This window comes from Mustela nivalis (assembly GCF_964662115.1).
Source record: "Mustela nivalis genome assembly, chromosome: 9".
Classification (NCBI taxonomy): domain Eukaryota; kingdom Metazoa; phylum Chordata; class Mammalia; order Carnivora; family Mustelidae; genus Mustela; species Mustela nivalis.
The window spans coordinates 73,482,887-73,500,665 of NC_139028.1; the positions used below are offsets into that span (position 1 = coordinate 73,482,887).

Consider the following 17,779-nt stretch of genomic DNA (forward strand, 5'->3'; position numbering starts at 1 on the left):
TTAAGACATAGACATTTTATTTGGGTCTAGGATTGCCAGGTAAACCATGATGAATATTTCACCTATATGTATTTTATCTTTAAATGCTAAAAACTTAAAATTTATCTTCAAATACTATACCTATAAAAACTTAATCCCAGTTAAATTTGAATTTTAGGTAAACAGTGTATTTTTAAAAATACGAGTATATCTCATGCAATATTGGGGACATACTTATACTAAAAACTTGTTTGTTGTCGGTCTGAAATGCAGATTTAACTGGATGTCCTCTAATTTTATTTGCTAAATCTAGCACTTATATTTTGTTCTTTGGCCCAGTCTTGTGGGTTAGGAATTTGAGTAGGGATTGGCAGGGGTAAAGCGGGCCTTTCATGGGGCCTCTTCACGCACGTGTCTGGTGCAAGGGCACTCCACGGCCTCACATGCTCTCTTCATGTGAAGTCTCATTCTCCAGGGCTTTTCCATGCACTTAGGGATTCCCACATATGGAGGCTCTGAGACCCTGCTCCAGAAACAGGAAATAGGAGCTGTTAGCCTCTTAAGTCTTTCGATCTTGCAACTGGGACAATACCACTTCTGCCTTATTCTACTGGTAGAATGACAAAACCCACCTGGCTTCACTAGGAGGGGACATAGACCTGACCTCTTAAGGGGAGCCATCATCTTTAATCTGCCAGCTCAAAGTTCTCATGTCATCTGTGTTTCTTACATTGTTCCTTTCCTAAGGCCATGATACCGGCTCCGTTCAGCTGCTATATGATTGGGTGAAGGGTCCTAGAAAAAGAGGATGTTCGGAAGGGTACGGGAATCTTGGTTAATATTTCAATAGGTCATCCGGGACGCCTGGGTGGCTCAGTTGGTTAAGCAGCTGCCTTCGGCTCAGGTCATGATCCCAGCGTTCTGCTCCCACATCGGGCTCCTTGCTCAGCAGGGAGCCTGCTTCTCCCTCTGCCTCTGTCTGCCATTCTGTCTGCCTGTGCTCGCTCTCTTCCCCTCTCTCTCTCTGATAAATAAATAAAAATTAAAAAAAAATATTTCAATAGGTCATCCAATCAGACAATGAAGAAAATTGATACGCTTGAATATTATGTATAGGTGGTCCCCGACTTACAATGGCTTGACTGACAATTTTTAAATTTTACAGTGGTGCGAAAGTGACACACATTCAGTAAGAAACATACTTTGAATTTTGATCTTTTCCTGAGCTGGTGAGATGTGGTACGATCCTCTCATGGTGCTGGGCAGTGGCATCATGAGGGTAGACAATTGAAACACTCAAAACCTTTCTTTCATTCTACAGCTATTCTGTTTCTCACTTTGGGTACAGTGTTTACTATAGGATGCCGGGTTGACACTTCATTATAAAATAGGCTTTGTGTTAGATGGTTTTGTCCAACTGTAGGCTAATGTTCTGAGCACACTGAAGGTAGGCCAGGCTAAGCTGTGCTAGGTGTACAGGCCTATCTCTTTATTGTGCTTTGCTTCATTGCACTTTGCAGACAGCGTGGTTTTTTACAAATGGAAGGTCTGTGGCAATCCTGCATGGGGCACATCTGTGATGTTTTCCAACAGCATTTGCTCACTTCTTGTCTGTGCTTCGCATTTTAGTAACTCTTACAATATTTCAAACTTTTTAATTATTTTATTTTTTAAAATTATTGAGAGCAAGAGAATAAACAGAAGGACATGGGTGGGGGACAGAGGGAGAAGCAGACTCCCCGCTGAGCAGGAGCCTGACATGGGGCTTGATCTCAGGACTTGGGATCATGACCTGAGCCAAAGGCAGACACTTGACTGACTGAGCCACCCAGGCACGCCACTTTTCATTATGTGTTATAGTGATCTGTGATCAGTGATCTTTGATGTTACTGTTGTAACTGTTTTGGGGCGCTATGAGTTGCATACTATAAGGTGGTGAACTTAAATGCTGTGTATGTTCCAAATGCTGTGTATGCTGTGTATGCTCCATCAACTGGCCATTCCCCCTGATCTGTATCTCTTTCCTCAGGCCTCCCTATTCCTCGAGACGCAACAGTATTGAAATTAGGCCAATTAATAACCATACAGTGGCCTCTAAATGTTCAAGTCTCTCACTTTAAATCTGAAACTAGAAGTGATTAAGCTTAGTGAAGAAAGCATGTCAAAAGCTGAGAGAGGCCAAAAGCGAGGCTTCTTGCACCAAACAGTTAAGCTAGGTTGTGAATGCAAAAGAGAAGTTCTTGAAGGAAATTCAAAGTGTTGCTCCAGGGAATGTACAAACGATAAAGTGAAACAGCCTCACTGCTGATACAGAGAAAGTTTTAGTGGTCTAGATAGAGGATCGAACTAGCCAGACTATTCCCTTAAGGCAGAGCCTAATCCAGAGCACAGTCCTAATCTCTTTAATTCTACGAAGAAGGCTGTGTGTGCTGAGGAAGCTGCAGAAGAAAAGTCTGAAGTTAGCAGAGGTTAGTTCATGAGGTTTAAGGAAAGAAGTCATCTCTGTAACATAAAAGTGCAAGGTAAAGCAGCAAGTGCTGATACAGGTGCTGCAGGGAGTTATCCAGAAGATCTCAGATAAGTCACGAAGATGGCGGCACTAAACAACAGACTTCCAGTGTAGATGAAACAGCCTTCTCCTGGCAGAAGATGTCAGCTAGGACTTCCATAGCTAGAGAGGAGAAGTCCATGCCTGGCTTCAAAGGACAGATTGACTTTCTTGTTAGGGTCAGATGCAGCTGATGATTTTGAGTTAAAGTCATTGCTCATTCTGAAAATTTTGAGTTAAAGTCATTGAACATTCTGAAAATCTGGGACCCTTAGGAATTAGGCCCAGTCTACTCCACCTATGCTCAACCAAGAGAACAACAAAGTCTACATGATAGCGTATCTGTTTGCAACATGACTTATGAATATTTTAAGCTCACTGAATTTTCAGTATTTGAGATCTCTTCAGAAAAAAACTTCCTTTCAAAGTATTGCTGCTCTTGACAATGCACCTGGTCACCCAAGAGCTCAGATGGAGATGGATAGCGAGATGAATACTGTTTTCATGACTGTTGATACAGCATCTGTTCAGTAGCTCATTGATCAAGAAGTAGTTTCAACTTTTAGGTCTCATTTAAGAAACATGTTGTACATGGGGCTCCTGGGTGGCTCAGTGGGTTAAAGCCTCTGCCTTCAGCTCAAGTCATGATCCCAGGGTCCTGGGATCGAGCTCCGCATTGGGCTCTCTGCTCAGCAGGGAGTCTGCTTCCTCCTCTCTCTCTCTGCCTACCTGTGATCTCTCTGTCAAATAAATAAATAAAAATCTTAAAAAAAAAAAAGAAAGAAACATGTTGTACAGCTATAACTGCCATAGATAGTGATTCCACTGATGGATTTAGGCAACATCAACTGGAAACCTCTGGAAAGGACTCACCATTCTAGATGCCATTAGTAATGGAAGTCAATATAATAATAATAAATAATAAAGAAGTCAGAATATCCACATCAACAAGAGTTTGGAAGAAGCTGATTTTGACTCGCATGGATGGCATTTGAGGAGAGACTTTAGTGGAGGAGATAAGTGCAGATTGGTGGAAAAGCAAGAGAGCAAGAATGAGAAGTGGAGCCTGAAGATGGGACTGAATTGCTACAGTCTCAGGATAAAACTGTCATGGATGACGAGTTGCTTCCTAAGAAGAAGAAAAGGCTTTCTTGAGATGGAATTTGCTCCTGCAGGGGCTATGAAGATGGTTGAAGTGACAACAGATGATTTAGAATATGACATAAACTGAGTTCATAAAGCAGAAGCTGAGTTTGAGAGGATTGACTCTAATTTTGAGAAATTCATGGTGGGTGAAATACTATCCCATAGCGTCTCACGCCACAGAGAAATGGTTTGTGGGAAGAAGTCACTGGATGGAGCAAACGTCATTGTTGTCTTATTTTAAGAAATTGTCACAGTCACCCCAACCTTCAGCAGGTACCACCTGATCAGTCAGCAGCCATCCACATAGGGACAAGACCTTCCACGAGCAAAAAGATGATGACTCGCAGGAAGCTCAAATGACAAAAAAAATTTTTTTTTTTTTAGCAAGAAAGTATTTTTAAACTAAGATATCTGCTGAGTTCCCCTGCCACACACACACATAGTGCTGTTGCTTACTAATAAGCCACAGTATAGTAGAATCAAACAGGACAATCAAAACAGTTATTCAACTCCCTTTACTGTGATGCTCACTTTACTGCAGTGCTCTGGAACTGAACCTACGGTATCTCTGACGTGTGCCTGCATTTTGACTTAAGAGTATTTCAACTTAGGAAGGGTGTATTGGGATGTCATCCATGGTAGGTGAGGGACTATCTGTAATGATTCAGAAAGATACTCATAAAATGTGAAGTGTAAAAATCAAGTGGCAACACTGTTTACAGTATGACGTTTAAAAGTTACTGTATAAATATTGGATAGCTTGATGCAATTAGTGATTGGTGGTTTATCTGTAAAAGGGGTGATTCTGACACCTTTTAAGCTTTCTGTTTATCTGTGTTTTTGGCATTTTATAAAATGAATATATGTCACATTTACTTTGGGAATAAAAAGGTTATCATAAAATAAAACATAATCCACTGTCCTCTGAATTATTAACCTGTTTGTTACCTGTGTAAATTTTTGTTGAGCATGAACCAGTTACTATTCTGTCTTTGGGGATTCTGCTGTGAACAAGCCAGATGAGGTCTTTCTTTGAGCCTTTAGAGAGGACATGGTCCCACCAACACCTTGATTTTAGCCTCAAGGTGTTGACTGAGGCTCCTCAAAAACCTCAAGGTGTTGATTTAGCCTCCATAAGTCCAGAGAATCAGTTTCTTTGTTTTAAGTCACCCAGGTTGTGATAATTTGTGTTGGTGGCCCTAGGGCATGAATGTACCCCTTTTATTCCTTGAATTTTATTAACCAATGATGTAGATTTCCATTTTGGAAATAGATAGTCTAATTGTCTCCCACTTTGCAGGTGGGGAAACAGATTCTTTGGAGATGTGTAGCTTATCTCAGACTCCATAGAGCATGGTGTCCGTAGCAGAGCCAGGACTCAAACCCTGCTCTCTCTCCTTGGTGTTTAGGCTGTCCCCATGATTCCCAACTTAGAGAACTGGGTTTCTAGCAGGTTTTTTTGAAGTTTTTCTTTTTTTGGTAAGTTTTTATTTAAATTACAGTTAGCACACAGTGTAATATTAGTTTCAGGTGTACATACAGTAATTGATAACACCTGGTGATTATCACAAGTGCCCTCCTTAATCCTCATCACCTCCCCACTGGTGACCATCAGTTTGTTCTCTATAGTTAAGAGTCGGCTTCTTGGTTTGCCTCTCTATATTTTCCACTGTGTTTGTTTTGTTTCTTAAGTTCCATGTTTGAGTGAAATCATATGGTGTGTGTCCAGCAGTTTCCATGAAGTTTCATGCATCTGTTTCTAAGGTCATTGCTACCTTCCCTGCCTGTCACCTGCAGTGACACAGAAACCAGCCCCTGGGGGACCACTCCTTGATAGGAGCCCCTGCTCCTCTTGGCTAATGAGGTGTCCTTGCCTTAGGGCTGGCCCTGTTGTAAGACCAATGAGTCCCAGTGGCGATGAATGGACTTAGACAGCTGTTTCCAGGGGTGCTCACTGCCCCTTCTCTCTGCAGCACCTGATAGGCCCTCTGCATCATTTACTGAGGTCAGGGTGTTCCCCTCACTCAGGAAACCACAGCCCCTTCTCTGACCAGGAGAAGAAAGGCCTGCCATTGCTTTCTTTAGATGAGGGTTTTTTTTTTAAGATTTTATTTATTTATTTATCTATTTATTTGACAGAGATCCCAAGCAGGCAGAGAGGCAGGCAGAGAGAGTGGAAGGGAAGCAGGCTCCCCACTGAGCAGAGAGCCCGACGTGGGGCTCGATCCCAGGACCCTGGGATCACAACCTGAGCCCAAGTCAGAGGCCTTAATCTACTGAGCCACCCAAGCACCCCTAGATGAGATCTTTGAAAATTTTTTTTCTAGATTTTAAAATGAATACACACTTTTTGAAAAAAAAAATCAGAAAACATAAAGGACAAAGAAAACAAAAATTACTTGCTTAATTACCAACTTTACTCTTTCTAGATGTCCAGAGGGGGGAAAAATTATATGCATCTGGTTATGTTATGTGTATAGACACATACATTCCTGGAACAAATTCAACTGTATTTAAAAAAAAATATGAATTCTTTGTAGCCTAAGCATTTCCCCAGGTTGTCAGAAATTCTTTGTGAATACCATTCTCAACAGCTGCACCCTGCTAGGCAGATTACCCCTTAATAATCATTTATTATCTGTCACTATGCATTCAGATTGCTTCTAGTTTTTCATTAACGTAAAACACTGTTATGAGCATACTTGATATATCTTTGTGTACATTTCTGATTATGCCCTTGACACGAACTTCCTGGGTCCAAGGTTACAGGCATAACTTTTTTTACAGCTTTATTGGAGTGTGATTTACACAACATAAAATCCACCCGCTGTGAGAATATAATTCAGTAATTTTTAGTGAATGTATGCAGTTTTGCAACCATCCCTGTGGGTCAGTTTTAGAACATATTTATCACCCCAGAACATGTCCTCCCTTTCCTTTGCTGTCAGACTTCCATTCCAGCCCCAGACAAGGCTGATCTATCTCTATGGATTTCCCTTTTCTGACATTTCGTATAAACAGAATCACACAATACATAGTTTTTGTGTCATTTCTTTCACTTAGGATACTGTATTTGTGGTCCATTGATGTAGCATGAATCGGGACATAGTTCCTTTTTGTAGCTGAATAGTGTCATATGGATGTACCACATTGTGTTTATCCATTCACCTATCGATGGAAATCAGGACTTTTCCCAGTTTTTGCTTTGAATATTTGCCTACAAGTCTTTGTGTGGACGTGTTTGCATTTCTTTTGGGTAGATACCTAGGAGTGGGTCATAAGGCAAGTTTATATTTAATTTTTAAAAAAACTGCCATACTGTTTCCAAAGTAGCTGCCATGTGTCACATTCCCATCAGCAGTGTATGAAGGTCGCACTTGTTTCCCATTCTTGTCAACACTTGCCATTTCAGTTCTAGAGCCCTTCTAATAGGTGTGTATTGGTATCTCTCTGTGATTTGGATTCTCACTTCCCTAATGACTAATGATGCTGAGCATCTTTTCTTATGCTTATCAGCTATTTGTGTCTCTTCTTTGCAGAAATGTCTAGTCAAATCTTTTGCTCATTTTTAAATGGGGTTATGTGTCTTGTTATTTTTCATATATTGTGGTAATGTGTCTTTTATTAGATACATGATTTGGAAATCTTTTCTCCCAGCCTGGGGCTTGCTGTTCCTATTTCTTTAATGATGTTTATTGAAGAATAAGTGTTTTTCATTTTGATAAAGTCCAGTTTTGGGGGAGGGTTACCCTTTTTGGTGACTTGTTTCAGAAAGCTTTGCCTAATGTAAGGTCACAAAGATATTCTCCTGTGTTTTCCTCTAGAAGTTTTTTAAAAAATATAATTCGAAATTGATTTTTTTTTTCATTTTGAATATAGCCTGTGGTAATATAAAAAAAAATAGAGATAAGCAAATGGAAGAAAATTGAGATCACTCATGATTCAGCTGGTGGGAGATAAACCACTATTAATGTTCTATTACATATGTCCATATTGGTTACCTATTGCTATATAATAAACTATCCCCAAAACATAATAGCTTAAAACAGTCCACATTTATTATCTCAGAGTTTCAATGGATCAGGAATCTGGGAGTACTTTTCTGGGTGCTTTCATCTCAGAATCACTGGCAAGGCTGTGGTCTGGGTGTCAATGGGGCAGCAGTCATCCTAAGACCCGACTGGGAGAGAAGGTGTTTCCAAGCTTCCTCATGTGGCTGTTGTCAGGCCTCAAGTCCTCGCTTGCTACAGGTTGGAGGCGTCAGTTCCTTGCCGTATGGGGCTCTCCAGAGGGTGACTGGCAACCAGGCAGCTGGCTTCCCTGAGGGCAAGAGAAAGAGAGCAGGTGCTCAAATAGAAGTCACAGTCTTTATGTAACCTGGTCTTGGAAGTGACATTCCATCAATTTGTGCCTTGTTCTGTTCATAGAGGTGAGTCACCAGGTCCAGCACCCTCTAGAGGGGAGGGGATTACACAAACACATAAATATCAGGAGGTGTCTTGGAAGGCTGCCACAATGTCCTTCTTGCTCATTTTCTATTTTTCTAATAAAGTAGGTAGCGACTCTTTGCCTGTGGAACATACAAACGTAGGAGCTCCTTTCTAGATTCTGGACTCTACTGGGTTGGAATATCCATGGGTGGAACTGCTCCCCCTCCTGCCCAGCCCTCTGGAAGGCTGTCTTGTAAAAAAAACTCTACAGGTCATTCTAATGGGAGCCAAGGTTGAAGATCACTGGCAAATTTAAATGTAAGTGGATGTGTCTCGTATGGATTACAATTGTGCATATTGCTTAGAACGACATTTTCCCCCTCAAATAGTCTGGAATACAAGTGTGGCTTCAGTTCCCAGGGTGAGGCCACCATTTCCGTTCCTCTACTCCTCAGGGAACTGTGTTTGAGGGTCGCTTTGCTGGCAGAGCCCCAGCAACCTGGCCTGATAATCATGACCTTCGCTTCTGGGGACTTCAGAGTCGCCGAGCAGGTGGCAGAGGCTGCCTGCCCCTGTGTTTGGCTCCGGAGCAGCTCCAACATCAATTCATCAGCCCACAGGACACTTTTAGATGCAAGTCTGCTGGTGTGGGGACTTTATGAGAACAGGAATCCCTGGCTGTGAAATTGCTGGCATTTCATGATGTGAGAGAAGATTTACAAGCTCATGCTGTGCTGGCTCTAAATCCTGGCCTAGCAATTATGTAATCAAGCCTGGGAAGCAGGCAGAATGTGAGGAGGTAGCAGGTGGGGGACAGGGAAAGTTACCACCCCACTGTGCTTGGGACCACTGGCTCTAGCCATGTACCCAGAGGGGCTTGGTTTAGGGTTCCCTCGGGGGAGGAGTCACACAGTAGTCTTTAGTGAACGAACGGGCATGTAGCATTATGTAAGGTCATGGGCTCAAAATGGAAGAACTTTCAAAGCCCCTCTCCCCTACCCCCGGTGCTCCTTTAACACCTTTATTGCTAAGAGGTCATTCTGCTTCTGCTCAGTATTCACCCGTACTACCTAGTGCAAAGGAGACATCTGCCACACGCTCTCCCATAACCCTCCCATATTGAATTATTTATTTATTGCATAATCTTATCTCTACTGAATATATATTTTTGGCTTTTTTTTTTTTTAGTTGTTTTGTTACTTGTCTTCCTCACTAAAACATAAACTTCCTGACAGCAGGAACCTTGTCTGTCTGACACTCAAGTTATTGCTGGACCTTAATACCTATGTGTTCATGAATGAATGGGTATTTGGATACTTCTAAGGGTGGGGAACTCACTATCTTACTTGACTGTTGGCTCTTCCTCAGCTTGCCATCTACCTCCATGTGACCTTTCACTGTCCTCCCTTGTAGGGCTTCTCTGAATAAGCACACTCCTTTCCCCCACTGGAGCTGGAGTCTAGAGGTTTGAGAACAGTGGCCACCCACATGCTTTCTGAGATGAGCATTTCTCTTTCTTGTGCCTGTCCCTCATATGTCAGTGCCATCTTAGTTACCCTCCTCTGAAGAGCTCTGGTGCATCCTCAGTAAGTTAGGTTTACTTGGCAGTTTGCAGAATTTGAGACCCTCCTCCCCCAACAAACATTCAGATCATGTCTTCATGCTCCAGGCTTTTAGGTAGGAAAACAGTTAGTGGGTCTAACTGAATATTGATGCTTTTAACCAGTTTTCATTCTGCTTTGCCCCAAATTTCCAGGGAACAGAATCCAAAAGAAGGGGCCCTTGGATTTGGGGTTGCCAAATGGTTCTACTGATTTCATCATCCCATAACTCTTAGGACCAGGGTGAAGGGTATAGTGCTGAAGGCAGTGTGCACCATGTGGTCCCACCCACCAGAGGAGAAGGGGACCGGCCTTCTGTCCTTCATGGGCAGTGCTTATCTCGGGGAGGGATAGGGAAGGAAGGGGGCTCAGACCACTAGGAGATGCTACTAGAATCTGAGGTGAAGGGCTAGAGCATTTGAAAATGGACAATTTTCTTATTAGTCTTATAATTTAATTGACAAGTCAAAGTTCAGCCCCATTTTTTTTTTGCCTGGTGGGGAGATAAAGCAAAGTGCGCAGGTGTGTCAGGAAGCTGGCTGGCACTCTGCCCCCATTCGCTCAACTCCCTCAAGCTTGGGGCAGACTCACCACACTGCCGACCAGCTTGATAGGCCCATCCTGACTGCCCTCCTCCTGTTGGTAGACATGGTCCTTCTGGTCCCAGGTGTAGGTCCCCACTCTGACTCTTGGTGGGGTGCTCTGAGGAGCCCCGCAGGGAATTACATGGAGGGGCTTGAGAAGCCAGCAGGTGCCCAGGAGGGGAAGGGCCAGAGGCTGTATTGTGGTATCTGGCTCCCATCAGCCACTGCTCTGGGCTGGGCCTCGGGCTTGTCCCTGGTCCCTCGAGATAGGCCCGAGGCCTGAGCAGGGGGGCATTTGGGTGAAGTACACAAGATTTCTGGCTGCTGTTCCGTAGGTGACAAGGAACAGAGGGAAGCATGAATCACAGATCATTTTGTTCATCCCCATGTCCACTCACTCGTTCACACGTGTTCTGGGTCGGCTGCAGCCAGGTTGGTGCTGGCTCCCTCTCTCACCCTTCCTCTTCCAGCAGCCCCATCTCCTTCTTAAAGGATAGGATATTTCTAAATAAAACATTCAGCAATAAAAATGAAGGGCCTAGGAAGAGCCAATTGTGTGTAAATACTACTTATTTTTAAACATTTTTAAATGATAAAGTACCATAATTAGAGTTTTATAGAAAATTCCACATTCTCAGTCAATCTCCAGTCTCATAAGATGCCCCCAACTCATTTCTCAGTGCAAGTGTATGCATTTCATTGTCATTCTGAAAATCATAGCTTGACATATTTTACAGGGAGGAAAGGGTTTTGGGCAACAGCTTTATTAAGGAAAAGAACAGAGGTTCAGCATCCCCAGAACCCTGGTTGGGATTCAGGGAATGGTCAACATCACTTAGAAAAGGCGGCTTCCAATCACACACTGTCCCAGGTCAAACACACAACGAACAAAAACTTTAACGGGCTGGTTAGGGCTTATGAAAAGCTTGCATATTCTGTCCCATGGAAGAGAGAAGGCCTAGTCTGGGCAGGTGAGGTATCTGTTTCGGCAGGAGAGCCACGAGGTGGGAGGAGTGGGTGAGAGCCCTTTCTACCACCAGTTATCCCCCCGATATCCGGACTCCCTCTGCTCACCTGCTCCACAGGTAAGGCAGGGCCCCACACAGAGGTGCATTCAGGTGTTATCTGAGAGATGCTGACCACTACTATTGCTATTAATTGGTGCCCACAATCAGTGTATCACATATCTGATGAACATACTGGGGGACAAGGACCCTCAGTTTACCAGCTCTCACTAGTTTCTGAATCCTGATTTAGAAGCAAACCTGTTGGTGCCTCAGTCTCCCCACCTCCAACATGGGCAGTCACACGGTGATGAGCCCCGGGGAGCTTGTAGCAGTTACTGTTGTGTAAACAATGAGTGGTTCAAAGTGTTCTGAGGGCCCTTGTGCTGTTCCGGCAGATCTGTGTTACCGAGCCTATGAAATCTGAGGCCCATGAGTTAAGGAAGAGGGGAGCACATGTTCCTGCTGCCCCGGGGGCTGGGGGTGAGTACCCCGTTGTGCACACTGTGTACCCTGGCTTTGCAGCTCCCTGCTTCGCTCACTGCCAGCCAAGGTCAGCGTTTTTGCCCCTGGTTACATTTATAGCTTTAATTGTGGCACTGAGGGTCACTGTGCCTCCCTCTTCTGGTCTATTTCAGTCAGAGCCTCCAGGTCAAGAGGAATGGGATCTGACAGTTGTGCTATGCAGCTGGAATCCTCCAGCAGGTGTCTGAGCACATGGACCAGGCTCCACTCGGATGCCATGTGCCATGAAAGGCCGGCAGTGTGCTCTTGGGGCTGACTTTCTAATCTTGCTGAGTCTCCATCCCCCATCACTAAAGTGGGGATTAAAAGGGCCTACCACACAGGACTGTTCTTCAACTGAACTATATTTAAAGAGCAGGGCAGAGAGCTTGGCACAGAATTGTGCTTGGTCAATGAGAGTGTCCTTTTCTCAGTGGGTCCTTCCTGGTGTGAGCAGCCCAGGCCAGTCTGGGACAAGCTGCCTTCTTCTGCAATCCTGGGCATCACAGTGGGGCCACTTCTTGGCTGGGCTTCCAGAATCTTCCATGTCTTTTTGTGCCACAGGGAATAGGGGTTCCTCAGGACTCTCTTTGTACCCAATCCTGATGATTGGGGTTCCTCAAGACTCACTTTGCATCCAATGTCCCATAATGTATCACAGGTAAGAAACTGCTCTGGGGTTGCAGGTTCTCTCCAAGTTCTCTTGCAGTGTTTATGGAACCAGGGCTGGGGGCCCCCAGGCTCTGTTCATGGATAATTGCAGGAACCCTAAGTTTTATTCTGGCCAGTCACATGGTCCTCTAGATGTGGGATCCTTTAGTTATTTGCCCAGAAGGGCCATTTTGGAAAATAGGTCACATTTCCAAGACCACAGGATCTTATTGACCACCCCTTCCTCTGACTCCCCATCATGTGCATATTCATGTGCACGCGCGTGGTTCACACACACACACACACACACACACACACACACACACACACCCTGCTTCTCAGCCCATGAAATTCCTAGCTCTAGTTGTTTGATCACTGGGCTCTTGTTGTTCTTGTCTGCCTGGTTTTGGTTTTATTGGTCCTGCAGGGTTTTGGGTAAATTGTCTTTTCTCCTTTTGAAAGTGAACATCGTATATATGAATCAATGTCAAAGTTTCCCCACAAATTAACTTGTGTTGCCAAGTTAACTAGCTTCTGTGCTGGTCTCAGAAGCCAAGCTTTTCTGGTAATCTCTGTTTATTGAAGTTTCTGGAGATTACACTGGGTTAAAATATACTTGTTACCATTTGCAGTTATGTGTTTTAATAAGGATTCCTCAATATTGTGCAGTCCATACAAAACAGAAATAAGTCCAGTTTCTTTTTTCTTTTTTTTTTAAAGATTTTATTTATTTATTTGACAGAGAGAGATCACAAATAGGCAGAGAGGCAGGCAGAGAGAGAGAGAGGAGGAAGCAGGCTCCCTGCTGAGCAGAGAGCCCGACTAGGGACTCGATCCCAGGACCCCGAGATCATGACGTGAGCCAAAGGCAGCGGCTTAACCCACTGAGCCACCCAGGCGCCCCAGTTTCTTTCTTCTAATCCCTGATTTTGTTTTTGCTTATCAAGTAATCTTGTTTGTATAGAGTCCATGTTAAGATCAACTTACTGCAATAAGTTAATGTTATATTTATTTATAAAATTGAATTCCTTATAAAATTTATGAAATACATTTATACAAATTCTTTTAAAGTACATTTCTATGCTTGTGTATTGTCAGTGTAGGCAAGTGCTGTAACAAATAATCCTAAATGTCAGTGTCTTAATTTATGTGAGAATACAGTGTGGGTCAGCAGGGGTACTGTTCCACAGTCATTGAGGAACCCTGGTGTCTTCCCCCAAGTAGCTCCATCTTCTTCTGGGTCTTTGAAATCCTCTTCACTTAGCTCATGGATGGGAAAAGTGGAGCCTTTTGGGAGTTCTGTGGCCAGCCCTGTAAATGGGTTTGTATAGGGCAGGCCTATGGTTGTGCCCATCACTTTATCACTTACGCTTATACCCCATTGGCTAGAATTCAGCCACATGTTCATCATACATGAATACAAGGAAAGGATGTATGTGTCTAGTAGGAAAAAAAGCTGAATAATTGGTGAGAAGTGGAAGTTTCTGCTATCAATATATAACCTCACCCAAATGTGAGGTCCATGAAAGAGCTCTTGGCAGGCGGAATGATGACCTCCTAAAGATGTCCATGTCCTAGTCCCCAGAACCTGGGAGTATGTTACCTTACATGCAGAAGGGGCTTTGCAGATATGATTAAGAATCTTGATATGGGGAGATTTTCCCAGACAACCTGATGGAGCCCGTGTGATCCCAAGGGTCCTTATAAGTAAGTGAAAGAGTCAGGAGAGTCAGAGAGATTTGAAGAGGCTGTACCACTGGCTTTGAAGATGGAGGGAGGGGCTATGAAGCCTGGAATATAGGCAGTCTCTAGAAGCTGGAGAAGGAAGGGACTCTCCCTAGGCCCTCTAGAAGGAAAGTAGCCCTGGGAACACCTTGATTTTAGCCCAGTGAAGCCTACTGTAGGTTTCTGATCTCTAAGACATCGAGATAATACATTTGTATTGTTTCAAGCCACTAAGTGTGTGGCGGTGTCTTAAAGAACAATAGGAAATGAACACAGAACTCATTCTACTTTGTCTCCCTACCATGTGCCTGACCTATAGTAGGTGCATTTTCACATGATGTTTGATGGGGAGCAAAGTAAACCTCTGAAGTAGGAACTGAGGTCATCAAGGAAAGCTCAAGGTTGGGAGAGTATTGTCATGGAACCAAGGTAAGAAAGGGACCGGGCTTCCAAGTGGGCAGTGGTGGCCTAGAAGCAGCAGAGTGAGAAGCAAGCCTGTTCCTGTTCTCCTTTCTCTTTGAGTTGGGGGTGAGGTAGTGTCAGGGGAGCTGAGCTTCTGTTTTGGGAGGAAGCAGAGGAGCATGGCAGTGAAAGGTTCGTGGAAGTAGAAGGGGTGGTGGTTAAGAGCTCAGGCTCTGGAGTCAGACTGCCAGGGTTCAAAGTCTAACCTCATTCCCCTTCCTGCTATCCAGCTGTGTGACCTTATGTGTCTCATTATTATTGTTGTGGAACAAACTACCGCAAAACTCCATGATGTAAAACTATCATTGTATTATGCGCTTGCATTCTGTGCTTTGGACAGGGCGAAGTGAGGACAGCTTGTCTCTGATTTGTAATTTCTGGGCCTCAAGGGAGCAGATTCAAAGGCTAGGATACCAACACATTTGGGGGCTAGAATCATCGGGAGTTTGATATGGGCTGCCCGTCAGCTGGGTTCTTGGTGGGAGCTGTCAGCCGGAACACCTGCATAGGGCCTCGCCGTGTGTCCTAGGATTCCTCAGAGCAGGGCAACCTTGTACAAAAGCTCAGGACTTCAAAGGCAAGTGCCCCAGCTCATAAAGTAGAATCTGCAGCTTCTTTTATGATCTTACCTTGGAAGTCATGCAGCATCACTCCTGCTGCTATTATTTTATAATCAAATCACGGGCCTCCCTGGATTCGAGAAGACAATAAGGTTCTGCCACTTGATGGGAGGATGCCAGGGTCCTCTAGTAGAGGATATCTAGTAGAGGATATCAGAGGGCAGACACTGTTGCAGCCATCTTTGGAAAATACAGTGTGCTGCCACTGGCAACTTCTTTCCTTTCTGATATTTGGTCTCCTCAGCAGGAGGAGAGTAGTGATAGCTAATACTCTCATCTGAGTTGACACATCTACTTCCTTTGGCACAGGGCCTGGCATGTGCTAATATCATAAGAGAGCAGAGACCAGGTCCATTCTTTCTCTTGATTGTATCCATAGTGGCTTACCACACGCCTGGCCTGGGAGTGAGCCAGAGAGGATTGTGCCAGACTGGGAATCGTCTGCCAGTGCATCAGTTAGCTATTGCTATGTAACAAACCACCCCGAAACTTAGATGCTTAAAACAATAGCCATTGTATTTGCTCATGGCTCAATGGGTCAGCAATTCCAGCTGTGCTTGGTTCAGTGGAGCTTCTGCTGGTCTCACCTGGGGTCATTCATGTGGCTGCAGTTATGGGCAGTTGACTAAAGTTGGATGATCTGAGAAAGCTTTACGCACAGAGCTGGCAATTAGTTCTGACTGTTGGCTGGAGAGCCTTAGTGCTCCTCCACTTGGCCTTTTCAGAAGGCTAGCTCAGTCAGGCCCATTTGCATCATGGCCCCAGGCTTCCAGCTGTGGCCCAAAGAGCAAGCTCTACTTTACAAGTGTTTTGGAAATCTCCACTTGTGTCTCATGTGCTGATTTCCCACTGGGCAGGGCAGGGCAGGGCAGGTCGTATGGCCAAGCCTGGATTTAAGGGATGGGAACATAAACAGCACCTTGTACTGGCGGGATAGCGAAGTCCGATTGGGAAGTGCACAGCTAGGAGGAGTTCTTACAGCCATCTTTGCGAATGATCTCCCACAGTCAGTGCTGAGATGCAGAACAGCAGATGGAAGAAGGGTGGAGCCTCAGTCAGCATGAGGAGGTGGCAGGGAGAAGTGCTGAGCACATGTGACAGTCGATCCCCACATGGAGGACACTTGTGTCAGCAAGGAGACTTTGCTTCACCTTTTGTTTGTTTGTTTGTTTTTTAAGATTTATTAATTTTTTTGAGAGAGAGAAAGCACAAGTCGGAGGGGCAGAAGGAGAGGGACAGAGCGAATCCTCAAGCAGACTCTGCACTGAGCACAGAGCCTGACACGGAGCTCAATCCTATGACACCGAGATCATTACCTGAGCCAAAATCAAGAGACAGAGGCTCAACCGACTGAGCTACCCAGGTGCCCCTCTGCTTCACCTTCTGTCTTAAACCTCAGGGAACTGCACCATCTCACCTATCAGTGTGCAGAGAGCAGGCACGCTCCGGCTGGGCTGAAATGGCAGCTCAACAGGTCATCCATCCCTGTTCCTTTGCATGAACTCTCCGCCTTCCTCTGTGAAGACTTTACTCTTGAGGCTCACAGTATGGTGGCTACAGCAATTCCTGGAGTCATATCCAGGCACAAGCAGAGGGAAAAACAACCTTTCTCAGAAACAGCCCAGCAGTCTTTCCCTTATTGCTGCTTGGCCAGGATTGGGCTAAGAGGGTGGGATTACCATGGTTGGCCATTTTAAGTTCCATAGGGCCACTGAAACAAAGTGTCTCATGCTGGGTGTCTTAAAGCAGCAGAAATGTATTGTCTCATAGGCTAAAAGTCTGAAGTCAAGGTGTCAGCAGGGCTCTGCTCCCTTCAAAAGCTGTAGAGGACTCCTTCCTTGCCTCTTCCTAGTTTCTGGTGGTTTGCCTGATACCCTTGGCATTCCTGGGCCTGTAGATGCAGCATTCCAGTACTTGGTCGTCATGTGGTCTTCTCCCTGTGTCTCTTCATATCATCTTTCCTTTGTGCATGTCTGTTCAAATTTCCCCTTTTTATAAGGCCAGCAGTCACACTGTATTAAGATCTACTTTGATGATCTCATTTTAGCTTGATGATCTTTGTAAAGACCTTACTTCCAAATAGGTCACATTCTGAGGTAGTAGAAGTTAGGACATCCACGTATCTTTTTCAGGGACTTACAACTCATCACGTTGGCTTAGAGAACTAATCATCTGAAGTGGAATTGAGGTGAGGAGTGAACCACAATGACCCCTACAGCCTTCATGTGAAGGAATGAGGGAATGAAGGAGCATGGCACATAGGGCCTCACGTCAAGTCAAGTGATAGCTTCGTAGTGAGGCTTGGAGCATAATTTTAGCCCTAGAACTCATTGAGGATATTTGGGCACTTGTGCCTTCTGCTTATGACAGATTGTTGATCACAGTTATGATTTATCTCTGGCTGCGTCTTCAGTCAGGAACGCAACCCCTTACGGAGAACAAATGCTGTTCCTCTGAGAAATTTTGACAAACCACATTATGACATGGTTTCCAGGAATGCAGCATGGTGAAAACGTCCAGTCTGC

General features: G+C 44.5%; 1 long non-coding RNA gene across 1 annotated transcript; it reads right to left on the bottom strand.

The window, feature by feature from the left end:
• Positions 1 to 7,708: 7,708 nt before the first annotated feature.
• LOC309840474 lies at positions 7,709 to 10,478 on the bottom strand. Its single transcript, XR_014298618.1, has 2 exons — positions 10,296 to 10,478; positions 7,709 to 7,993 (listed from the first exon to the last, which is right to left on the bottom strand). It is a non-coding gene; the product is annotated as an uncharacterized lncRNA (long non-coding RNA).
• Positions 10,479 to 17,779: the final 7,301 nt, after the last annotated feature.